Source organism: Megalopta genalis, chromosome 6, assembly GCF_051020955.1.
Source record: "Megalopta genalis isolate 19385.01 chromosome 6, iyMegGena1_principal, whole genome shotgun sequence".
Taxonomy (NCBI): domain Eukaryota; kingdom Metazoa; phylum Arthropoda; class Insecta; order Hymenoptera; family Halictidae; genus Megalopta; species Megalopta genalis.
Window position 1 is genome coordinate 23946423 of NC_135018.1, and position 23631 is coordinate 23970053.

Consider the following 23631-nt stretch of genomic DNA (forward strand, 5'->3'; position numbering starts at 1 on the left):
TAATCAACGAAATTTTAGGAGTATGCCTGGAAATACTGAGGGAAAAGCGATTTAAAACAGAAATGCAATTTTGAAACAAAATCCCTTATATAAAATGAATATGGAATTACTGTGAGTCGATGGAGATTGAAGTTCCGCATCCAACTAAATTCGAATAAATAATTTGTTGCTTATATAAATTATTTCCAATTATTTCCAATGTACGTATTGGATATTCATATTTTACGTACATATGTATATCATTTGCGCACTTCAACCCATTTTAAAAGCATAAGATTAATTAAGCATCGCAAAGTACAACAATATGTTTGAAACTTTTGGGATCAGTGCTGAGTTGTCCAACAAAAGCAAAACCAACGGCATGGAACACTTAAACTCGATCCGCTATCGCGATACATATGTAATAATCTCACCTGATTTCCTAACACCATTACCAAGTAAACCCTCTGCTTAACCTCGCCCAACTAATTTCCCTCTAAAGCAGGTTTACCACGACAAAACCTATTCGACCTATTCGAAGAACTCGACACCAATAATCGAGTTACGATCCGAAACAGCTTTCCACCGTATCGACCAACCGAATCGTAACCGGACGAGCTTTCGAGGCCATTTAAGATTCGATTCCATGGAAAACCACAGGAATTGTTCTCGCGCCGTCGCCGATAGACGTTTAGCTTCCATAATAAATTCTACGGAGCAACGAAAACGGGAGAAAGACAAAAAGGAAAGTGCCACGGCAAATCGAATAGCTTTCCAGCGCTATTAATCGATGTTCCAGCTGAATTGGTCCAATGAAACTTCAGAGAGAATGAAACAAACTAGTCCTCTGGAGCTGTTTCTCGCATAGTCCTCTCCGCGACTATTATGTTAGTGCTAACCCGTCTGGCTCTTGTGGTACAGAGGACGATGGTGGTCATGGAACCTTGCAGACGTCTCTCATCTTCGGCCTCTTGATTAGCGAGGGAACCAAGTTCAAATATAATATGCTGTCTGTAGAAACACGGACCTCAGGCTCTTGCCAAGAGCCTTTATTTATACAGACAAATATGTCACGTTCTGTTGAAGGATGGATATGTACAGTCCAATACGAAACGACCGAAGCACGATCTGTATCTCATAGTCCAACAGACGCATTGTGGGGTTCCCATGCTGCAATAGCTGGATGCAGCATTCAAGTGTTAACCCATTGCGCTACGATTTCTTTCTTTATTAACGCTTCTTCGTTCTCGATAATTTCCCTGATTAGAATGATATTTACAACCGAACTGGATTTGTTGGAACGACATTTTGCGTAATGCTCGATGTGGTAAACATCTGTTGAGCTCCTGTTATCTGAACCACTGTCGAGCGTTGCTCCAATCATGTAAACGCCTAAGTATTGTAAACGTAAACAAATGTAAACTCGGCACGTTTTCTTTTGCTTACGTTTCATTTCTGTTATCGTGGATGATTCAGTCACGAAGTAGCGTTCCGAAGATGAAGTTACTTTACTTCATGTGGACGTGTTTCATGAATCTGTTCGCATCATTTTTAGTTAACCCTAGAAAGATAATCATATGACAACGTACGTAAAAGATAACCATACGCTTCAGAGGCGCATGCTTTTCTAAGGCGTTAATTTTATACTAACAATGGATATTTATTTAAGTTAATCTAGTCATTTTAAAGGTTTGGCATTATTGTAAAAATAAAATGCATTTATATTATATTTTTTTATATTTTAAGTAATTTTAAACTTAAATCACTAGACCTCTATGAAAAATTAACAAAAATCAACAGTCTTCGCAGGCGCCTCTGCGACGTAGGTTATCTTTCTCGGGTTAATGTTCTAGGCATGAGACGTGGAAATACGATTCGTAGATTTTGCATCACGTCGACACTTGTAGGCGAATTTTTAACAAAAGAATCAACAAACGTCATTGACCAAGCCTCGCATTCGCCAGATATGGCACCGTGTGGCTTCTTCGTGTTCCGAAAACGAAAATTGCCACTTCGTGGGAGACATTTCGAGTCCATTATAATGATCAAATCAAATCCGCAGAAGGAGCCGAGAGTTATGCCGGAAAGCGTTTATAAGAAATGCTTCGATGTTTGGATTATACGTTGGCAAAAATGTATCGCATCAAACCAAGTCTATTTTCAAGGCGACAAAATACATTTCGAAGATTAAATTAATGTTTTATTGTTTGCTAACCCTTCGCACTCGGATATCGACGATTACGGCGACACTATGTATTCATGTCAAAGTGTCATTTCTTTCTAATTATTATTTCCTTTTCATACTGTAAGGTGATCATGTAAAAAAGAAAAACACCAAATGTTTTATTTATTAATTCCTATAAAATTGCACAGCAGCATAAGGATCTTTATTTCAATTCAGCTTTGTACAAGATCACAATTTTTGCAAAATTTGCTCCGAGTTGCTGATGGGTGTGTCAGAAAAATCATCCGAGTGCTAAGGGGTAAACAACTCTCGGTACTTACGTGACAAAATTAATTCCTTGCTCGAAACAATTCGCACAGTGCGCGGCACCAAGTGCCAGGAATCCGGCGATACTTGCAGCCGTAGCTGATCTCATAACTACTCTCGATGTCAGCTCCGCAGCGGCGAATAATTTGCCAACAGCTGGAACACCTGTCGTCCTGCTTCCGTCACCGGTTTTCGAGACCGGCAGCAGCGGCTAGAGCCCCTCTTTTGCATGTTAGTTCTCGTTTTATCGTCGGCCGGCACACACTCGCCGGTTTTCCTTTTCCCGCTCGACGCCGCCGTTCCGGCGAGAGCGTGACGTCCTCGCAAATAGCTATCACCGCGCCCGAGACCCGAGGTATTACGTGGAAAATCTTCTCGACGGAGGATAGCCCGCTTTTTTCATGCTAATGACGTTATTGCCTCTCTCTTTAATCTCGACACCGCGACAATCACGAGTGGCCCACCCGTGACGGGGCTTCACGGCCCGCAAACGCGGAGACTGATGAGACTCGGCCGTCGATTTTCGGAGCGGGTGGATACACTGATACCAAGTGCTTCTTCCGGGATTTTCCAGCGCTATCTGCTTCTTATATACCGTAGATAACGCGCGGCCAGATGAAAAGTGCTGATATATGTACACTGTTAGATTGATCGGCCCGTTTCACCTGTCCCTGTCCTTGATACTGTAATTTCTTTCGCATTGTCCCTCAGCTTGGAGACGAAAATGGACAACTTGGGAAGAGGAGATACGATTATTCGAATCTCGTGGCTCGCTTTTACGGATGCCGATTATCAGCAACTACATATAAGAGACAATGCGAGAGAAATTACTGTATTCCCTTCGACTAAAAGGAGTTCGTACCGACTCCAACCTTTTTCTTTTTAATGATTTCTTTCACAGCTATTAGGTTGGTTAAAATTATTGCGATTTTTATCGGTTCGAACTTCAAGCGATCTTTTTGATATGGTTACCGTGATGTGTAGCAGATCACCTTAACCGTTGCACGTAGATTGGACCTGTGTGACCTAAACCGAAACTACAAATTCTTATTATCTTTTTATTAACCCATCTATAGACTTATTCGTTAAACGTTTTTAACACTAGAAGTAATGAATGGCTGGTTTACGATCTTTGCTTTTACAATTCCTGTTCCTATAAAAATGTTTTTGTTAGGAATTTCGATATCAACTTCTTCATTGAAGCAGATATTATTATTAACATTGTAGTTACACGATATACATTAGTCAGGTTTCGGGCTCGGCGAATGGTGTTTGTTTTGACAATAAAATGTTCATTTGAATACAGAACCGAATTATTATTTCACCTCGAATAATCCTACAATTATATTTCGATCTTTTTTTCAATTCGATCCACTCGAAATTTCGTTCACTTAGATCGTTGATTTGCAACCCTTCACGGATTGTAAGCAAAGAAAACAGCCATACATATATGAATAGAATACCGTGATTAAGCAAAGTATAGATGCAAGAAAGAAAATGTTATTTTCAGTATCTTCCGTCTTACTTTTATAATTATGACACCAACGGAAAGCTGAAACTCTTCTGATTAAAGTGACTCCAATCACGGTGTAAATCGGGCTACGTTTATCGAAGAGCTAATTATCATAGATTGCTTAATTATTCAGAAAATAGATTAAATTGATCCGAAGACATCTTAATCTGAAGAATTTCAGCTATTCATTAGTGTTCAAATTAGAATGGTAAGGCGACATTTGAGCGAGTTAAAACCATAGCGGCATCAAATGGAATAACTTCTTTAAAATCGGTCCAAACGACTTGATTTTTTGTTTATATGACATAAGGGCTAATTTCCTAGACAATGACTACGCCATATCTTTTTATTTTGCTATTACCTGGAATGACAGAACAAAAATAAAAATTTCGTGATATTTTGAATTTGATTTGAGTGTAAGATTTCCTCCAAAAGGTCACGTCCTTACCATCAGAACATAATTACTTTATGAACTGGCCAATTTTCCGGTCTAAATATATCATGTGTCCGCGACTACACCACATCTATCTCGCTTTTCCGCACGTTATACCTATCCCCTTACTTTGTTGAGCCATCCTGGAGTCAGTTCTCGGAAGGCAAATGTGTCCCGTACGTTTAAATTTCCATGCTGGCTACAGAATCGATGTAAATTTCACCGCACGTCACTGTAGATATCCTTTTATGGTTTTCAAGGGACGGTCTTCCTAAAAGAGCGTCCCGCACGTGTAAACGGGGGTATCTTTGTTGCAGGTGGCATGGCCGCGTAATCCCGTCGCAACCGCGTCGTGCCGCGTTTATCACCTCGACATGGGATTTTCGTAGGGATTAATACGACTTCGCGGTAATTGGAAGCACGAGGCCGGTCGCGCCCGACGAAATTACGGCACGGTTGCGCGCCGCTGTACCAGCCGGGTTACAGGCTAAGCCGAACGCCGCGAGCATCGAGTTTGCTATCACATATAAATAGTATCGGGCGCCGCGTTAATTATCAGAAAGGATAAGCCACTGCAGAGAATGGAGTACGGCCGGTGAACAACGTAACGGCCGTTGTCTGCGGCTGGAGATTAAAGGGCGTCTCGGATCACGGGAGAGGCAAGACGAGGAACCCGATGGTGAAGGGCTAGGGAACCGCTTCAATCGCGTGACGCTACCTTGATTATCAAGTTTCGCGTCGAGCAAGATTATTGAAATCGGCTTGGAATATTATATGTACGGCCGGTGTACGAACTATTCGTACATCCTTTAACCAGTTAGCTGTGTTGGACGAGTATACTCGTCATGGAGAAGTGCGTATGGAGTAGTGACTATTGGCTATTTAAATTGTAATTTTAGTGAAAACAAAAACATATTCTCAAATTTCAAGATGTTTAGAATATTCTGAGGCCACGAATTCTACACGAAGGTGTTTAGATTGTTACAAAAATAAAATTAGAAATGAATCACGATATATTGGCGTTCGACGTGCAAAGTGCAGTTATGTATTGTTGCTTGCTTTGCTGAATACCACTCTACAGCATCAATTTGAATTTTTAACTGTTATAAGTATTTGATTTTTTCTGCATTTTTCGTTTATTATGTATGTAGTATATGTTAATGTTAAGTGAATAAGGAAATATATTAGTAATAAAATTATTAATTTTATAAAATGAAACCGTCTTTTTGATCCAATATTTTAACAGCGACAATTACTTTGTGTTTGACGAGTATATTTGCCATCGCTTGATTCTCACGACACATATAGGTATGCACTCTGAAAAAGAGACGCCACAGCTAACTGGTTAAGACAGAATAATTTTTTTATTATTAGGCCAAGCGTTTGAAACTTTTTTTAGGGGGAGGGGGAGGTTGTTGAAGGAATTAATTTACTAGGCAATGGCAAAAAATGCATTTAATTCATACACATGATGAAAATTTCATTGAAATCAATTGTGATTTTATTTCAAATTATCAGATTTGCTACATATATGTATACAATTGTTAGGAATTATTATACTGTATTGTGAACTCTGAAAATTTAAATAAACATTTACAATAAATGTTTTGATTTTTTCATTTAAATATGAGAAAGGAAGTATTTGTAATATGAAGTTATTTGAATAGTAGATCCTAAAGCAACATCAAAATGTATAATGAATTATTAAATAAAGTGAAGGTACCAAAACTCGTTTTAATCTGCTTATAGAGGTAGGATAGTAGTGGGGTGAAAACCCTTCTAGAATATCAGGACTTAGGTGTTAGTCCATGGTGTTTAATCCTTCTTTGGGCGACAGCTGGATCATCTTCGACCCAAACTGAGCATTAATCACTGAGTCAACTCAGACCTTTGTATATGCGTTCTATCTGGACTTGAAATATTCTTACAAATTCTTATTACGGATAATAAAAATCGAAATTTTCTGTTTTCATTCCTTTGACTTTGATCTATGCTTAACTATAAGACATCTGCCCTTAACATTCAACTGTAACAATGTTTGTCTGCCTCTGAAAAAAAATAACTTTTTCATATACGTTTTGAACATTCATGAAGTATACAATTTCAGTTGCCCGAGTGCTCGTGTACTGTTTAGAAAGTCAAATGATTAAGACCCGCAAAAAAGAACTCTTGAAATATTCATGATCCTTAAATGATTGCGAAATGTTTGAATTCATTGAAAAGTTTTATAATCGATCTGGCAATTTCAAACGGAATTTCTGCGTTAATACTAGAAAACCATTGGAGCCATTAAAATAACAGATTTTTATCCACTAAATGTGCAATCATTCAAATTGTACAGGAACTTCTGTGGAAAGTTATTAACTAAACGCATGTTATGCAGTTTTGTTATTTTTGTAAGCCGACACAATTTAATTACTTTTATTACTTGATAGTTGCAATGTCAAATCATTTTTAAAAATAGACCATGTATAACGCTTCAATAGCTGTTTCCAGTTTTCATTTAACGTTTCCTAAATATTTGATACAGCGCGGAATACAGTTTGAGACAATATCGAAACAAAAGTCACGGCAAGCAAAACCGTACGATTTAGGAAGGTATTTCAATTTCGCAATATCGATGACGTTCGTTGTCGTGTTTTCGTGCTGTTCTAGCACGTATACCGCGCTGGGATTTTATTTCCTTGCTGTTGTTGTTGACGTTTTAATTATTGTTGCAAGACTGATTTAACTTTCCGTGTTGTCTCTAGTTGATCGTCTAAGAAGATTGTCAGTTAAAAGTTAGTTAAAAAAAGAAAATATTTTAAACAGTATTGATTGAAGTGTTTGTTCCATAGCTACGAATACAGTGCAAATCTAACAATTATTTTCCACTTTCTTAACTCGAAATCACAGATATGGGAAAACAATCAATAAAGTATCAATAAAAAGTATGATTAAAGTAAAATTTGTATACAACTCTTCATTGCATTGACGTTTGCACAATGATCGGAACTGTACAACTGTATTCTTATTTCTGTAACTGTCATTTCATTGCTGTTTATTTGGAAGAAAAATTCAAACACCAATAGAAAATCTCTCACACAATATGTCGACACGCATAAATAACAATCTCAATCACCTTACATTTATTATTCTTCGTTCGATCATACCATACGTCTCTCTTCTCACATCATTCGATTATTCAATTGTAACAAATAACCCCACAACAATAATCTAATAACTGGATTGAAGATATTCATGCAAAATAAAAATTATCCTCATCGATTGTGTAAAAGAGTAGTTAGATAAAACTGTGCTACTTCTCCGAAAAGTGTCGATAAAGTGAAAGTAATGCGGCAGTGCTCTTAAAATCCCTTTTTCTTTTATTTAACGAAGTTTGCTATAAATACATAAAATTTGCAGTCTATTAATAACATAGTCATCTAGATATTCTGGTTGAATATGCATTCTGGTTTCGTGTTAATTTCGATAACTGCACCAATAGTATAGTTTTTAGTCACGGTAGATGACCTCAAGTGATAATCGAAATTGGTGTCTAAGTTATTAGAGACCAACAGACATGACAAAGCTCGTAAGAAGATTGCGATGTTGCCACGAAACCAACTCTACAGGTGGGTGAACTCGATCATTCCTTAAATACTACTCTAATATCTGCGATTTGTGTAATTGATCAACGATGGTTGATCGTAATGATTGTAATGTTCACAGATTCTGACATGTATAATACATGAGGAACTTATAAATGCCAAACGGAATCAAATATTGATCAACTACGCTTGAATTGAGCCCCAAATGTTCAAATATTTACACTGTTTGATTTCAAAATCTCGAACATTCTTCTTAAATATTTAAATGTGCAGGTATATATGTCTTGAAATTTTCAAATATTGACGCTTCAAAATAGTCCAAACCTTAAATTTTTTAATTCAGACATTCAAATTACCAATACCGTCATTTTTAAACTTTAAAATTAGACTGAAAGTACAATTATACTTTTATTGTTTCCTGAACATGAGTAGGTACTTGCCTGTTAAGTCGTGAAAATTTTTGTCTACACAGTAGATGTCAGGTTCTTTTTATTTGTTGTTCCTTATCACATGTTCGTGCCTGGAAAACAGAAATAGCAACAAAAAATCATTCTTATTTGTTTTTCAACAGACGCTATTGCAATATTTGCCAAACTCTTTTCAGCCACTATCTAATAGACTAATCTCTCTAACATCTTTAAAATAAATAGATCACTTGGTTCAATTCTAAAGAAGTCATTCCGTTTTAGTGGACGTTCGGAGAGCATCGTGGCTCTCTGTGTACGTAGGACAGTAAACAATATACATTATTTCAATTCTGAAGATTGAAGATGGTAAGGTATACGATAAACAACATTGAATTGAGAAAATCCAAAGTGACTAATTCAGGCATCGATGAATCACGTTGCTAAAATAGCTACTAATTTTATGACACGCGCGCGTGCTGAATATTGTTTCAAGAGCAAATACGTGTTTTCCCTGAGGACATGACAGCGAAATGCAGGTGGGATCTTACCGTTTCCACTGGATGGGCAAGTTGAGTTTGAAAATTATAGGGTTTACCCTGTTTCGTTCGGGGTGCGTGCACGAGATAGGGAGGACGTTCACTCTGCGAGACATCTGTTTCGTTTCGCCACCCTTTTCTGTCGCCACCCCGTGAAAATTATCGCGAAAACAACCGCAGCGGTAGCTGCAGATGTCTACTCGCGAAAATGATCGTCAGTCAACGAATGGTTCATTAATCAATCTCATATACACTGCTGCAATCTCTTTTGGATATATCTTTTGAATATATGGTAATATTTAACCATAAACATCATTCGCTAACATTCATTTGTATGGATTTGGATACGAATATGTGCCGTTTAGTAGCGATGCATTTAATAAGATTTATACTTTTTTCATGCTTCGAATGCTTTAAATAATTAAATGTTCTTCCCTTTAATTTTCTTGGGCGTATTAATAGCTTGCATTGATGTTAATTGTATTTAAAAATATAATACTTTATACTAATATTTAGAATTTCCATCATTAACACGTTCCGTGCCACGTGTACCATCGATGGTACACGCTTGCATGTTTACTTAGTGAACTGAACAAATTGTTTACAAGAAATTTAGAACCGAAGAATCAATTTCCACCGCAAGAATGGGCGTTGATAAGTTTTTGTTACGTTGTTATGTGTACGAGAATTAATAATTGCACGTAATACATCAAGTTTTAGTAAAATATCAAAGTGTGAAGATTCGAGTAAAAAAAGCTCGGCACGGAACGTGTTAATGGAAATATTATTGGTGAAGTGTATTATGAAATACTGTGGAAATTGTATGTATGGAAATATGGAAATATGGAAATGTATGAAATTGAATAAGATTCATTCATGCTTTCGGAAAAAGTATGCGGGTTTAAAATTTTTTAAAAACACTTTTAATAAATATAGATCCTTATTTAAACGTTTTAATGGAAAAAAGTCACGTTACTCCACTATGATATATCTTCGTGTGTTCACCATTTTTCGTCGAGTTTAATTTATTATATCGAGTTTTAATATAAAAATAAATGCATTTATATATGACCACTAACTTATCCTTTCTTTGTTTACAGGTAACATTGATTTTTCGACATCATCGAAAGAAATCATAATCTTAATCTGTGAAGCCCTTGGCTTTCCACTTTGGTATGCAGGGTAAGTTGCAAAGCATAGAGTATTTTTAAATACAATGATTAGTAAATCTATAGAAAACAACAATTTATTAGTGCATTGGACTGTAGTGTACACATAAAATAAACTCACTCCATAAAATTAAGTATAATTACATTATTACTTATATTATTAAAATGATTATATAAAGTAGTAATGAAGTAATGAATAACAGAAGTAGTAATGAATAACACAGAATTGTCTTCCTACAATGATTAATTAGAAAAATCAATTCGACAACGAAATCTACTTTCTAAGATCCTTCGATAATTTCTGTATAAACACACATACGAAAGATTTTGTCTCATACCTTAAACTATCAAAGTTACTTGAAGAAATATGTTCAGAAAAATTAGTGCATCGAAGTATTTGCTAATTTTAAATATTGCTCACGCGTGTATAAATATTTGCAACGTTCGACACGCTACGATAAATGTTTAAATAACACCCAAATCTGGCAGAGTGGTTAACGTCTACTGGTTATCGCAACGCAAACGAAAGTTGAAATTAATTTGACAGTGTAACTCGAGCTCGAAAAATCGTGTACGCCGTTTCGCTGAATACTGTTTACACAAAGCGACCACCGTGTCGCGGTAAATGCATAAAACAGAAGTTCCATAAAAAGTATCATGACAACGATTGCGATGCGTTTACCATGTTTTATAACGATGCACGATCAAATAATCATTGCCGAGTCGTTTGAACTCGGTCATTTTCGTATTCGTCTTTAAACAAACGCGCGTCACCGAGTTCCGCAAGATTAATGTTTCACGTGGTCAGGGTGAATTCAGTATCACAGGTTTGAATGTTTTATTCGGTCGTTTAGCCGCGTCGATTCAGAGCCAGCCTGGGGAGGTATTAATCCAATGACCGATACGTAATCAAAGTGTGGCCGTGCCCGTCTGTATATGTTAGCAATTTACTCGATTAAAAATCATTTAAGTTCCACGAATCAATCGCGCAGTTCTGCATTGACTCTGTAATATTTGTCGGCAAACATGTATGTAGCGCGGGCGGCGTCGCGCCGGCGAAACCAACTGCCAATAAAAAGTATTCAGCTTTACGGCGGGGTAAGCCGGTTTTTTATCCGCTTAAGTGTAGATCAAGCACAGATAACGAGACAGTATTTTTGCAAAGCGGTCGGATTAATTTCCACGTTTACGTGTTTCATCGGGATTAGCTCCAGTAACTTGACTTTCCACTCGCCCGCCGCATTCCCCTCGGTTCGGCTTGACCTCTCGAGTGAGAGAAACTTGTCGGAAAATGATAAATCTGACTTTCGCAGTGGCTTCTTTGTGGAACCAACGACCGCAACATTACTGACGGTGGCAGAACGTAACATATACCATTAACAGCGTCCGCAGGATCTTTGATATTGAAAATTTGTACGCGCACGCGGCAGAAAAATTCTCGTTTGTATGTTTTCATGTTGAATAGAGATGTATTTCGCACCAGAAAATCCACTTTATAGGATGTGAGGTGGTTTAAAAGATTAATTTTTCCTTGAATCCTCGCGGATTTTCAAGTTTATAAATTAAAGTAACTGAGTTACTGCGAAGGATTCCGTAGCGAATGTGAGCAATTATGTGATTTAAAGCGAGACTTAATTGCAGCACAGACCTTTGTACGATCACGAGGTGCGTAGTAGAATAGAAAAGGATTTTGGCTAGTGTTGCTGTTAAGCGCTCCTTTGATCGTTTTATCATGGTTTTTTTAAATAAAAATAACTAATGAAAGAATCATTAAAACGGAGGAATTTCATTAACAAATTGATCGTTTCTAGCTCGTTAGGAGCCAAAAACAGTTCTAAAACAATCAAAATAACGTAATTAGTGAAACTGAATCTAGAAAGTGAGAATTTATCATAGTGTATCGTACTTGAACTCTTTTGCATTCTAAGCATTCTAGTACAGTTTAATTCGTCCAATGTATTACAATAAATGTGAATTTTGGAAACTACTCGACAGAATTTATTTATTAAGAAAAATTATTGTCACCTATATGCAACTGACACAACACACAACGAGTTAATGTTTAGAACAATTAGTTTCGATACTGTGATGCTGTTAAACACTGTCTCTCTACTCTGTCATACCCTAAATTTAAAAATAAAAATAGAAATCATTAATAGAACTTGAAATAACTTTTAAACCATTGATGTTATAACCTTCCTATTTTTTGCATACGCATTCATCGACAATTCTTCGTTCTTAATAATTTCCCTAACAAAACGAGACGATTCTTGTTTCTTGTATGTCTTCATTTAATTTCGTCCCTAGATTTCGATAATAAATTAGTCACATTTTGTTTCGATTTAGGAGAAATGCATAACGTTCACATTTAATAGATTATGTAGCGTGATATCTTAGTCAAGGGCCTGACTCGTTGTTATAATGAAAGAAGTTAACGAAACCTTTGTCGACACTTTTACTTGACACTCATTTCGCAGGCATTTTCCGCTCTCCACTACTCCTTGAGTAATTGATTTCTCAGCTGCCCGTTCTTTATGAGAAGAGAACGCCGGAATCAGTCGTAAAAAATCGAGTTAGTATGGCAGTGTACTCTGAGACACGAAAGCTCACAAAGTGTTATGTCTATTTTTATATCTCGTCTGTGGTTCAACTCTTCACTCCAAAGCATCACTGTATCGAATTAAGTTCGAATTCCTAGTATGTCGGAAGTTTTTGACATACTGCAGTTTTAGCAGGTTGATATGATTAAAAAGGAAGTGCTCGTAGTAATGTTATTACTTGGAAGTAATAGTTCCATCTATGCGTGCGTGTGCGTGTAGCAGGACCGCGGTCGAACGGTACACAAAGCTCACCCTTAACCCTTAAATGCATGAATTAATGAATTTTATTTAAAAAATAGGGTTATAATTTTTCAAATGAGTGGAAATCGGGAAAAATATTAAAAAAAATTATAAGTCATATCTTATAGGGTTTTTATTGAAAAATATTAATGATTCATTTTTGGTACACTATGCAAAATAGACATAAAAATTCTTTAGTTAGTATGACATATCTATAACAAAATTATAAACCACATGCATACCACACCAAAACAAAACCAACAAACCAATAAAGGAAGCATAGTACTAAATACATGTCGTAATTATTACCATTTGTGCATGTTGTCCCATTTTTGCATCAACACGAAATAAGCCCTCCATACACATGATAGTTACGGAATATAGACAAAAGTACTAGCAAATTAATAAATAAGAGCCTTACCTTTAGAAAATATTGTTTGTTTAACGAATACACCAAAATATTTCTAAATAATCCACTTCCAAAAGTACGTAAATGAACCCGCTATCAAAAATGCGCGCCAATTGGTATAACGTCAGAAAGATACAAATATTGAAGTCAAATGTCATTATTTTAGTTAATTTTTGATAAGTCAATGGACAAAGGAATCACTGCCATTCAGCCAAATGTATCGATATCAAAACTGTTGTCGGGTATCCGCGCAAAAAGTTATTGATTCATTTTTGGGACTCTATGCATTTAAGGGTTAAACGTCCGATGGCCGACCCTTTTATAGGAACGGAGAGAATCAACACTATAGTGTATCACCCATACTATACGTTATTGGCAAGTATACTTTAGAATCAACTTTGTACTGTGAAATTTAAATGTATTGAGTGATAATGTCATGAAGATATCGAATTATTTGTAAATAATTGTTCTTTGTTCATTCTCTTATTTACGCTCGAGGATAACCTACAACCGAATACAGTAATCTCTCTCAAATATGTTTGGAGTCGGAATCGAAACATGCAGATCTGAGAATACTAAGTCGCGCTGAGACACGATTCTTCGAGCCTTTCGGCTCGTTGTTATAGAAACTCGGGGCAGTCGACAGTAAAAGGCAGCGGCCTGCATGCCGGTATACGTTAACATGAATACATAGTAATGCTAGAATATAAACGATAACTCGACTCTTTTTATTTCTAATTTTTTGCCACGATTCGCAGACAATTCGGAGGCCACATGCCACGATTCTACTAGCCACGATTGTACTAGCTCCGCGGTTTTTCTTACGTAGGACTAGCACAGGGAAATTCGCAGCAACCCGAAATTTGGCATTTCCTGGAGAAATTACTGTAATGAGTTGCATATATAGGTAATCTCAATATTATGTTGTTAACCCCTTACAGTACTGTTCCTTTCACAATTACATTGATTAACACTTCTTCATCGTCAACAATTTCCTTCCTTGAATGATACAATTCTTGTTCCTTGTATGTCTTCATCCCCTTTCATTCCTAGATTTTGATAACGGCATTTTCTTTCAATTTAAATGTTTTCATCGTCATGATTTAACGTTAAAATTTTGCCAAACCCATTGCAACTGACTTCTTTGGCTTGATAATTTCCCTAGTAGAAAGAGACAATTGTTGTTCTTTAGTACATTCAATTATATCCCTAGATTTTGCTATCAGAAGAATCAAATTTTGTTTGAAACGTAATGTTTGATGTTCGTATGAAATCTTCATCACAATTCTGATTGGTCGTTTGTACTCGAAAGGATTGAGCGAAGGATATGCGTGTTCTGGCGTGCCTAAAATTCGCAGGCCACTCGGTAGAAAGATCTGCAGTCGAGAAATATACATACTACAAGTCACCGGGAGAAAACAACGGGCAGAAAACAAAGCCGGAAACAGGAGTTTTTCGTTCCAAATCCACGGTCGTAACAAATGGCCGGGTCGAGGTAGATAATAATCGTAAGACGTCGGAGGGTGGAATGGTTGATGGTAAAAGTTCGAATCGGTCATTGCCGATGGAAAAACAAACCGCAGCTGGATGGGCGAACGAGCTGGCGGGAAGAAACACGGGACTTTGTGTGTAACGTTGCATAGAGTACGGTAACGCGTTTTCGATATTCTCCCAGCGATCGCTAACGTGATCGCGGTAGTCGTAGACTGACGCGGGATGCCGCCATTACGTATCTCGCTGATATCTCCGGGGAACATCGCCCGATTTCCTTCATTCTCCCGTAACGACCAGTTCGTACATCGACGCTGGCCCGCGTGAAACATTGCGATCGAGATCGAAGACGGCGAACCCCTGGATAATGGGCTCCGCCGCTATCGTTGAAGGAAACATGACGAGGAGAGCGCAGGGAGATCTATAAAATAGCTCGATAGACAGAAAGGGTTACTTTAGTTTCCGGGTCTTAAACTAGTTAGGCTCGACGGAAGTGATGAAAACTTGTAAACGTTCTTTGTTTGGCAACCTGTTCAACACTAAACCGAAATGAGTAACGCTAATGTCGGAATGATCGTTTGCAGATTTTTTGTTTCAAAATTGTTGAAATTGTACCTCTTTCGTGGAATACGATTAAACGAATTTCTTAAATCAAGTATATACATATTATAATGAAGATCGCGAAAGATCTAAATAGATACAGTTTTTTTATGGTTCTTCAAATTGTTATCTATTTATATTAAATTTAATGAAACGTCGACGTTGACTACGTAGAAGCAGGGATCAGGTATACAGGGTGTCAAAAAATTGTGGTGCCTCTGGGAAATGAAGGGTTCCTGAGATCATTTGAAGTAACTTTTTCCTTAGCGCAAATGCAATCCGTGGCTTCGTTCACGAGTTACAGTAATGTCTCCCTAACTGACGCTCAGATTGTGCAGAAAAATGGACAATTTGGGAAGAGGAGATACGGTTATTCAAGCCTTGCAGCTCATTTTTATAGTTGTTGACAATTCGTAACTATAAAAATGTCGCGAGGCTCGAATAATCGTATCTTCTCTACTTAAATTGTCCATTTTTGTGGACAATCTCAGCGTCAACTAGAGAGACATTACGGTAGTTACGAAGCCCAGTTTCGCTAATTGGCTCGGCTGTCTTGCGCCAGCTGATCTCGCCTCTCATTGGCCACTATTTTTCGTTAATAGCTTGTAAACAAAGCCGCGGATTGCGTTTTCGCTAAGGAAAAAGTTGCTTCGAACGACCACAGGAACCTCTCATTTCTCGCTTGTACAATAATTTTTGGACACCCTGTATTCTGCATTTCGATAATTAATTGATTGACGGATTGTAAAATAAGATGTATTTTTATCGTGAAATGCTTACAGAATTGTTTTCAGCAAGAATCATTTGTATTGGGAAGGAAGTATCATAATTTTGGGACACACTGTACATTAAGGAAAATTTCTGTGCAGACAGAAAATTTCTGTGCAGAAAGCATTAATCATCATTAGTTCAAAACAATAGAAAAATTTAAGGGATTTAGAAATATTGTTGCATTATCTTCGCCTCGTTAAAATGTTTAACACTAAATCTACCGCGGTCAAAGTGACCGCTTTCTTATTTTGCAATTCTGCAAAGTTCCGAGACTCTTTCGTGGAAAACGCTTGAATAAGTTATATTATTGGAGCAAGTTTTATCATAAAAACTGTACAAATTCCAAATAAATTCGGTCTTCTCACTTTTGTGAAGCAAAACATATCAGTTAGTATTACTGCTTGGTAAGTTTAGTGTTAAGAAACGAAACAAAATAACTAAGCAGCTTCTCTTTATCGCAATTATTACAGACGTCTTTATTTTGCATAAAAATCCGCAGGCTACTTTGCATAAGTATCCACGGTTCAGTGATCGTTGACAATGTATACCTCTTTTCATTTTCCGAAGTTTATTTAAATCCAGTAACTCGCGAACAAATGCATCTTTCGATGGTAATGCACTTCGAAACGTCCGTATAAATGCGCTTTGCAAGTTCTTACGGCATCGTGTTCATAGAAATTCGGGAACCGGTTGTTTGGCGATACTGAAATTCAAAAGGCTACAGCCTGAAAAATGCAGAATGCGGACAGGTGGGTTAGAGCCTGGAGTTTAGGAGGGAACGATTTCGAAGTTGATCGGAATCAATGATGCTCTGCGCGAGGTCTCGGAAGCATCAGCGAACAAATTTGCCAGTATAAAGTGGAAGCGCAACGGTTCCGTGAATTCTCCAAGATGCAAGCTAGTCCCCGGAGGGTGATACGTTTGTATGGCCGATGGCTGATCAGGGAGAGCGTGTAGAGGAAGGAAGGAAGAAAAGAAGAGGCGGCGCGGCGTTTACCGGGTGTACGTTCGTGCGCCGGACGATCGCGATGAAGTTTCAGTGGTCTTGCAACTCACTTGGCGATAGCGGTTCGGAGTCCATCGGACGGTTCCACGGCGGCAAGTAACGCGGCCTTCGTAAGATCCATTTGTTCCTATGCCATCGTTCCCCGCCATTGCTCGGCCCTCCATTCCGCTGAAACGTTATCGCGAGGAATCCCTAACCTGGTCCGGCCTGGTTGTCTAGGTTGGTGTGTGCCTAACCCCCGAGACGTCGGCTGCTCGTAAGTGCAGCGCTGCAATATTGCCGTGCAGCACGCCGACCGACCACTTTTTGCGGCTCTGCCGGTGCCGATGGTTACCGGGACGAGAGCGTAACACGCCGCGGATCCGCCGCGCTTTTTCCCTGCAACACGGTGATCAATCTTTTTCAGAAACGACAGCTTTTTTGACGCGGCGAACTCTGTTTCTGATAGCCACCCCCGCTTGTCCTAATCGACGAAAAGGAATTAGACCCCACCGGGTTTTGTTGCCCCTCGTTCTCGACGACTCTTAAACGGTGGCCATGGTGATGCAACAACGGACAGCTTCTCTCGCATTATGTGCTGTGTACGACGCACAATGCGTCGGGTTAGGAAGAATTCGTGGGGTGTTTCAAAAAATTAGGGCAATATTGATCTTTCTATGCATAAACAGTCGATAAGAACATAATGAAATAATAATCGGTAAACTTGATTATGTGCATGATATCATGATATGTATATTGTGGATATTGTCAAAATAATTCATTATTATACTATTATTTTTATTATTAGTAGCTTACATTTTAACAAATATACGTAACCATTTTATATGAATAATAATATTAGAGGAAAAAAATAGAAAGTATACCTAATTAATTAAATTAATTAAGTTAATTCTCTTTTAAATTTCATAGTGTGGCATTTACTACAACATTTTGCAGTTCCACTGTAGAATCTGACGTTTGGCTTCATCTTAAAAAGTGGTCAAGCGTTCTGTTCGATTTCTTCCATCTTTGACTCAATTTTCGCACAATAAAGATCAGGATATTTTTGTTGATTTATATACTTATGAATGTCCTTGAGATAATCTTGTAACAAGTAACCAAGATAGCTCCATTTGCAAGTGATCGTCGCTGACCTAAATAAATAGTTAGATAAAAGAAATGAGCAAATACAGGCAATTGGTCCTGATGTAATGTTTTAGAAGGTATAACCACGAAGATATTCAACCCGAATGGAGATGGAGTTTTGAGAAGTATTTTAGGCAATTATAATTAAAATGGAAAAACTTGCGACTTTATTATACCAATGGAACTTATTATTTTGTAGACGGTGCATAAACAGCGCGTTAGAGAACTGTATTTTATACAATAATTAATTAATAAATGATGCAAAGAAACAGTAGAATGAGTCGTTCCTCAAGGTTCGAGCAGCTATAAATAAGGTGAACAATTGTGTTTCAGGTCGTTTATTACTTGACGAGAAATCGATACTGATGCGGAACATCGTTGAACTTCGAATCGTACGGAACGTCTTTGAACAATGTTGTATCAAATCTCTCTTTTCTAAAGTTCAATCTTTTAACGAGCGAACTACATTTTAAATTCATACTTCGTTCATACTTTTTATTATCATCGGCAGTAACGAAACTAGGAACAGTTCAGTAACCAAGTTTTATAGGCGACAGTCGAATGTTAGTTTCGCCAAATTATTGTTTTCCGATGAATAAAGTTTAAGGAACACGTTCAGCAGGATATCAAAAGCGTGATTCGGAAAGCGGTAGGAAAGGAAAGGAAAGGAAACGGAATCGTTCAACGATGATACGACCGGGATGGTCGTTCAAATGATTTCCGCGATTAATTTCGACAAAGGGTAAACCTGAAAGTTTTTCGTTCCAATGGTCTTTGATCATCCCCGAACCATACTTCCCCGGGAATAATGGGTCCGGCGGTCACGTTCACTCCGGTTTGCCTTAATTAGCGTCCTAATTAATTGGAAGTTCAAGAAGCGGTGGGAAATTCAGTTCGGGAACACCGTCGAGGAAATCTCCAGTCTAGTCGGCTCGTTTCCCCCTTCTGCTCGTTTTCTATCGTTTTCTATTCACGTTTCCTCGACCAAACGAATCGATCGGCCGTGAAATCGACATGACATGATAAGCATCTTTCACGGCTTCGTAGATTTCATTATGATTGCTTCATCTATCATCGATGGTATTGTGTGCCGAGGCAGTTTAGATACGTTAGATACACCCTAATCAATCATCGACAACGTTGGCCAAGTGTTCGACGTTGCTTTCATCGTTTAAGGCCGCGCCGCGTACGAGGAACTGCGGTTAGAGTTTCGCTGGCCGAGAGAATCTATGCAAAATAAGGTCTTAGCACCTCGTTTTACTTACCCAGCACACACGATCCCCATTCTGCTTGTTATACTGGACACGACAATTCCACTTGTTCAACTAGCCGCGATCCCTAGCTACTTGTCCGACCGCACACGATTCTCATTCCACTTTGTCCAACCGCACGCGAACCTCATTCTACTTGTTCGACCTGATATGATCAAACGCCACTCGACTGACTCGGTATAATCTCGTTCCATTTGTGTCGCGTTCCAAAGATTTCTGAAATGCTTGACAAATAATTATAGTAAGAGCAGTTTATATAACAAGCAATAACATAATATTAAATTGACATTCAATCAAACCAGGTTAAATGAAGCATTTGTACGTGTTTTAAAATTTTCAAACATTTCAACAGCTTATAAAATCAGATATTGAAATTTTAACGGTAGATGAGTTAAAGAATTTATTTGTCTCCCAAGATTAAATGTTTAGAGGGAAATTATTTTTTACATATTAATCGATGTCCTTCCGATAAGTACTTGAACTCTTTCTAATAAGTTTGAAGACTGTGGAAACAAAATATTTGTAAAATGAAAATTTGCAATGTTTTTTTATTTAACGCACTACATAACAAACTATTAACGGTTGATTGCGACTTAAGAAGCGATCGATGTATTAACGTATTGTGCAAACAAGGTCCTATTAAGATGTCTTAATCTTTGTGACCAATTTTAACATTGTAATTTTTCAAGAAGCGACTAGTTCGTATGATAAAAATAAAAAGACCACGTTCGTGCATATTTTGCACAATTTTGACTAGTTGCGCAGAAAACACATAAGCATTCGTACATTAGACATTTGAAACCAAAACGTTCGACGAGTCGGCTAGTTAAAGAAGTTGTTTCGAAGTCTTGCAGAATTTTGATAGCGTACTAATTCTTTTATCGAGAATCTCCAGAAACTTTGCAAAGTCCTGAAATATCCGAATTTTCTCGTGGAAGTTTCTGTCAAAGCGCAACCCCATCTGCTTCTCAGACCGAAATATCTGCACAGACCACTGGATACACAATGGTCTAAAAATTCTATGGTCAACGTTCAGCGGTCCAAAAACACGCTCCGATCAATGTGGTCGAAATCCTGTTCTTACGAACTGTGCTAACAACCGCTGACAAAAACATCTACCGAACCGCGCATCGTCGTTCTTCCTTTTCTGTTTTCCCCGGAAGGATTCAATATCCCGAGTGGAAATTGAAGCGGCAAAATAGCCTGACGACCTAATTCCACGTAATGCCTAGGTGTCGCGAGCTATCGTAGCTTAATCGAGCGTCGCGTTTGACACGGTCAGGGCCCGGGGAGAAACTTAATTGAGGGCGACACACGAGGAGCACCCCGCATCCCGTCGATTTTACGAAGCACGTTAATCCTCGAATAATTTCCACCGGTAGGAAACAAGCAAGCCGTTCCAGGAGGACTATTATTCGTCTGGCCGGAGCACGGGCACAGCGCAGATTTAATTATGCACCCGCCGCGAGACACAGAGGCCAACGCTACGCCATGGAACCAAATCCCGCTGGCTGCGAGGCTACCGACTTCCATTGTCATTATCCTTCCGTTTGATCGTCGGACGATTAAACATTTCGTTCGTCTAATCCGCTTACAACGGCAACCTGACAATGTGTAATTGCATCGGCTCGTAAACGAGACCGTCCAGCCCGCTCCCATATGCACCACGCACGATTGCGCTTCCGCGTACCTTGATGCACGGTGATGGACTTGCTTAAAACGATCCTCCGTTTTCCACAGTAAAGTAACAGTTGCGGAACATTTGTTCAACCGAAGGGAAAACATATCGCTGCGGGTACGTTCCGGCAAAAGATACCGGGTGTAGGTGCATCGTCGGACAGTGTCGGTGTGTCGAAACGTTCACACGTACGTCACTTCCGATGCGGTTAACTCAAACGTTATCTGATTATTGAGATTTTGATACCGATGAATTAATTTAAAGGCTACCGCGGAAATAACGAGTGAACTTGATTACGTGACGTAGATCCAGATTTTAAATCTGATCAGGCAAGAATTATTACATTACATTTTACACAATTGTCATAACGATTTTATTTGATTTGATCATTACGTACGAAATGCATAGATTTTATAGTGAAATTATATATTATTATTATATTAATATATAATATATATTATTATTATATTAATATATAATATATATTATTATATATATAATATATAAATTATATTATATATTATTATAGTGTAAAGTATGACCCAATAAACTGATGTCCAGGTTATACGATAACTAGGCCGTTGATGAAAGAAAAGATTGCAATTAATCGAAATTATAAGACTAAAGGAAAGAAAGTAAAATTTGTAAAGAATTATTTGGTATTGCAATTGTGGCAAATTAATGTAATATTCTTTATCATCTTCATCCATGTGGACATTACATTTTTCTTCCCTTCCAATTTCTATTCTATCGGCATAATACCGGTATTTTCTATGTCGGCGTAAGCTCCTGATCCGAACGGATATAAATTGAGCTTTATTTGTCCGACGACGTTTCCTTCTCCGATAGTCTGCTAAAGAGTTCGTTACCTTTGTCCGTCCGTACGATTTTCGCTGCAGGATCGCAGCAAACTTCATCTCCCTCTTCTTTCTCGTCGCATAGTTTGGCTACCTTAGCGGGGGGGCGTCTTTATTCTAAATGAAATGTTTGGATGTTCGCAACATGGATAACTTCGCAGAATACTTCCGCCAACCGGCGCGTCTTAATCTGTGAATTCAATCTTCGGATTCACCGCAGGGTTACGAGCGTCTTAACAAACTCGCCATCAAAGGAAATCTGTTCGCGCGTGCAAATTCCTGCATGGAAGTACTCGCATACGTCTGCGCCCTCATAACGTGCCCTAATTCGATATACGATCAGAGATGAGCCAGCCCGGTCGAGTACCTCCCAGTCTTGTCAGCGATTAAGAGGGCACCTTCCGTAAATTTCAAAGGGTAGAATCCACCCTCGGGCTCCGGCAGACACTTCGGAACTTCAAGACCCCACCGCGATCTAACTTTTCCCTTTCCGTTCCCCACCTTCTTCAGCCACCCTCCACCATCCGCACACCTACTCCAGCCTAGCCACCTTTATCTAACCATCCATCTTCCTCTCTATCATTCTCTCCGTTTCCCGGTGCTATACATTTATCTCACTTCGTCCCCCTCCCCTGTCATCCGACACCTTCGAGATAATTGTGGGGAAATATTATTCTTTTGGAGTGCAAACGGAGACGTTGACGCTATTAATGTCGCCGATAACGAAATTGCAGGGAATTTGTCGAGCCGGACGGAATGTGGGTGCAGATACCGTTATCAACGCCCGAGAACGAACGTCGCTTCGCGTCGGAGAATCCTGCCATTCAAATCGAGACCTCGTTAAGGCGAGTTTAAGGGACTACTCTCTTGAAACGACAGCGAAAGCGTTTTTACTGCGCGATGAAATTATTTGTTTAAACTAAAATGTTCGTTTTTATGCTGATGGACTAACGCGAGGTCGTTGAAAGTGTTATTAATAGACTGCGGTTTTTGTGCAAGTAGAAACTATCTTCATCAAATACAAGGAACATATTCTCTCATAATTTTTGTCAGTTGACGATAATGTATAGATAGTTTTACCATTAGTGTATAAAATCCGGAGTCCAGTAATTAATATCAGTTCTTGTTTTATTAAATAAATCGTTTTCATTTTATCAAGTTTTCGCGGTCACTCTAGTTGGCAACGTGTCGAACTAACTATTGATAATTACCAGCTGGAACTTTTTGAGATTTTATATAGACAATAGTACCAAACAGGAAGCAAGACTATTTAGTTCATTAGCATAGAATTTTGGAAGTATCAAATGTCTCTTCAAATGAGAATCTTTTTTGCAAACTTAAAATTTTCTAAGAAACAAAAATTACGAGAAAAAATCAATAATTTTTATAGAGTGAAAACAATAGCCTTGTAAAAAAATGATAGTCTTATAGCAAAATAATTGTCATTTAAATTGCCGTAATAATA

General features: G+C 38.2%; 1 protein-coding gene and 1 long non-coding RNA gene across 6 annotated transcripts in view; both read left to right on the forward strand.

The window, feature by feature from the left end:
- Positions 1-10248, forward strand: part of LOC143259703 (uncharacterized) — a 46415-nt gene extending 36167 nt beyond the window's left edge. Inside the window, exon 2 of the long non-coding RNA XR_013033719.1 lies at positions 10050-10248. This is a non-coding gene — a long non-coding RNA (uncharacterized LOC143259703). The remainder of the gene's footprint in view (positions 1-10049) is intronic.
- Fas1 (fasciclin 1 Fas1 domain-containing) overlaps positions 1-23631 on the forward strand; it is a 526663-nt gene that overhangs the window by 303174 nt on the left and 199858 nt on the right. The window lies entirely within an intron of this gene.